This window comes from Capsicum annuum, unplaced genomic scaffold (assembly GCF_002878395.1).
Source record: "Capsicum annuum cultivar UCD-10X-F1 unplaced genomic scaffold, UCD10Xv1.1 ctg1491, whole genome shotgun sequence".
Taxonomy (NCBI): domain Eukaryota; kingdom Viridiplantae; phylum Streptophyta; class Magnoliopsida; order Solanales; family Solanaceae; genus Capsicum; species Capsicum annuum.
The window spans coordinates 1,412,098-1,415,490 of NW_025820326.1; positions in this window are offsets into that span (position 1 = coordinate 1,412,098).

The following is a 3,393-nucleotide window of genomic DNA, read 5'->3' on the forward strand; positions in this document are numbered from 1 at the left end:
ATATATGAAAGTTTTAGGAGAACATATTTCCTCTCTTGATAATAAACTTGATGATTTAATTGATTTGATAAAGAAACTGAGTATCTACTAATATTATTTCTTCTTTCGAAAGCAAGATAGGAGATTTGACGACTAAAATCAGTATTCAACGACCCCCTAATATTGAGGGATTTAAAATTCACTTTTTTATGATTTAGAACAACTTCTTGATAAAAAGCTTTTCTGGTATAAATGTTAGACCCATTGATTTGTCTAATGCCTTTGTTGATAGTCTAGAAACCACTCTTGATTTAAAAAATTAGACTAAATCTGAGTTTAATAAGCTCAGAAGAATAACTAGAAAGCAGTTGGGTAAAAATCTCAGATATGCAGATTCACCCTGTATACAAACTTATTACTATCCGCGACCCACTTCTCAAGAAGTTCTGATAGAGGAAAGGGGCTGGAATCAGACTAATACGTCCTATAGAGGAGATGATATTTATGAATAGAATCTTGATAGCTTAACAGAGAGGCAATTAACAATCCTCGTACACCGCATGATGATGTATTCAAAGGTGTGTAAAGACGGTGGTAATACAAATAATAGAACAGATAAAGTTATCTATAAAATGATAGTTGCTGGTTTTACTGGCCAACTTCATGGCTGATGGGACAATTATTTGACTCAAGAGAAAAAAAAGTCAATTTTTAATGCTATAGCTACTACTCAAGGGACTGATAATTTAGGAAGAACCCTCCCTACAAATAGGGAAGATGTTATTTATACGCTTGTTCTTACAATTTTAGAACACTTTAATGGTAGATTTATCAACAAGTACGAAAATATTCGTACTCTCTTAAATGGGCTTAGATGTAAGACCCTAGGAGAATTTAGGTGTTACAAAGATATATTTTTAAGTAGGGTTATGGAATTACCCGAAAATAGTTATGAACATTGAAAGGCCAAGTTTATAGACGGACTTCCTTCATTGTTTGCTGAAAAAGTTAGAAAATCTCTTAGAGGCTCCTATGGTGAAATTCCTTGGGGAAATTATATCTATGGTCATTTGATATCAGCTTGTACACAATAAGGGTAAAACCTATGTAATGTGTTAAAATTGACTAGACAAATTAAGGTTGATAAGCTTAGAGAAAAATATCAGATAGCAGATTTCTGTACCTAGTTTGGTATATCTGAACCAGCTTCCACTTTTAAAAAGAAAGAAAATAGATATTCCAAAAAATGATCAGCCTTATAGAAAAAAGAGATCTAGATATAGGTCTAAAGAAGAACATGAAACTAGAAAAACCTATAGAAAATCTACAAGATTTGCCAAAAACATGTCTAAGCAAGATCTTGCTAAGATTAAATGTTATAGATGCGGTAATTTGGGGCATATTGCTCCAAATTGTAAGATCTAAAAGCTTAAATCTTTAGGTCTTGCTGATGATGTGCATGATCAAGTTTATGGTTTATTATACACCTTAGGTTCAGAATTTGATTATAATACTGAATCTGAAACGGTAAAATGATATTGAATTACCTGATTCATCGGATAATGATAATGTTAATAATTGTTCCAATTTCCAAGGTGATACCTGCACTTGTGATGACGCATTTTATAATTTGCAATCCCAGTTTGAAGATTTAAATGTTCAAACCATTACTCTTAAAAATGTGTTAGAACTATAGAAAGAAGTTTCGGAGGAGAAACTACGTGAAAAGATTATTAATTTGTATACTAGTTCAAAATCTAGTACTTCTAAACATTCTGATAGCAATACCTTTACTCCTAAAATTACTGATAGCAATAATTTTATGCCTTATTCTTTAGCAAAAGTTAATAGATGATAACTCTTGGCAAAGATACTTCTTTTGATGATTTAAAAATTGAAGTTGAAAACTTGAAAAAGGATATTAAATCTCTTAAACAAAATCAGATGATTTGTGATCACAGAATTTGCAAATTGAGAAAGATATTTCTCACACTGAAAATTCTAAAGGGAAAGAAAAGATTTCTGAAGAAAATGATAATACTGATGATATTCAAAATTCCCTTGACATGAAAAATAATTATTTTTTAGGTATGATGCAAATTGTTACTGCCCATAAATGGTATATTAAATCTACTATTTTGATTTATAATCATTTCTCTTTAACTAATATTACTATGATTGATAGCGGCGTAGATATTAGTTGCATACAAGAAGAATTAATTCCCACAAGATATTTTCAAAAAACTACACATATAGTTAAATCGGCATCTGGACATGCTCTTGATATAGAGTATAAATTGCCTAATACTCATACTTGCCAAAATAAAGTGTGCATTCCACATTTTTTCTTTTTGGTAAAAAATCAGTTATACCCTCCAATTATACTATGAACTCCTTTTATAAATGTTGTTTATCCTAATACTCATATTGATGCAAAAGGATTTTCTGCTACTAACAAGAATAAAGAGATATCTTATTCTTTTGATACAGATCCAGTAACTAGGGATATAAATGCTTTAATTGATATTAAGCAAAGACATGTTAATTTCTTACAACTTGAATTACTTAGCATAAATATTTTTGATATAATGAAATCTGCAAAGGTACAAGAAAAAAATTAAATTGATTTCCGAACAAATGGCTGTTGATATTTGTGCTGATCACCCCAATGCTTTTTTGAATCGCAAAAGGCATATTGTTACTCTTCCTTATGATGATAATTTTTGTGAGGATAATATCCCAACAAAATCGCGACCTTATCAAATGAATGCTGAATTAGTTGAATTCCACAAAAAAGAGATTGATCATTTGTTACAAAAGAGTTTGATAAAACCTTCAAATTCTCTTTAGTCATGTCCTGCTTTTTATTTTAATAACGCAACAGAAAAGGAACATGGTATTCCTAGGTTGGTAATAAATTACAAACCTCTGAATAAATATTTAAAATGGATTAGGTATCTTATTCCAAATAAAAAAGATTTATTATCCCGATTATACGATGCCAATATATTTACTAAATTTGATGTAAAATCTATATTTTGGTACATATAAATTTTCAAAGAGCATATTTATAGAACTTCTTTTAATATTCTTTTTGGGCAATATGAATGGAATGTTATGCCCTTTGGTTTAAAAAATGCCCCATCAGAATTTTAGAAAATAATGAATGATATATTTAATCCTTATATGGATTTCATCATTATTTATATTTATGGCATTCTTGTTTTTTCTAAAAAATTTGAATTACATATGAAGCATCTTGATATTTTTAAGAAAATTGTGATACAAAATGATTTGGTGATATCTAAATAAAAAATGAGTTTATTTCAAAAAAATGTTAGATTCTTAGGACATAATAGTTGTCAAGGGAAGATTACTCCCATCCAAAGATCCATTGATTTTGCTTCTAAATTT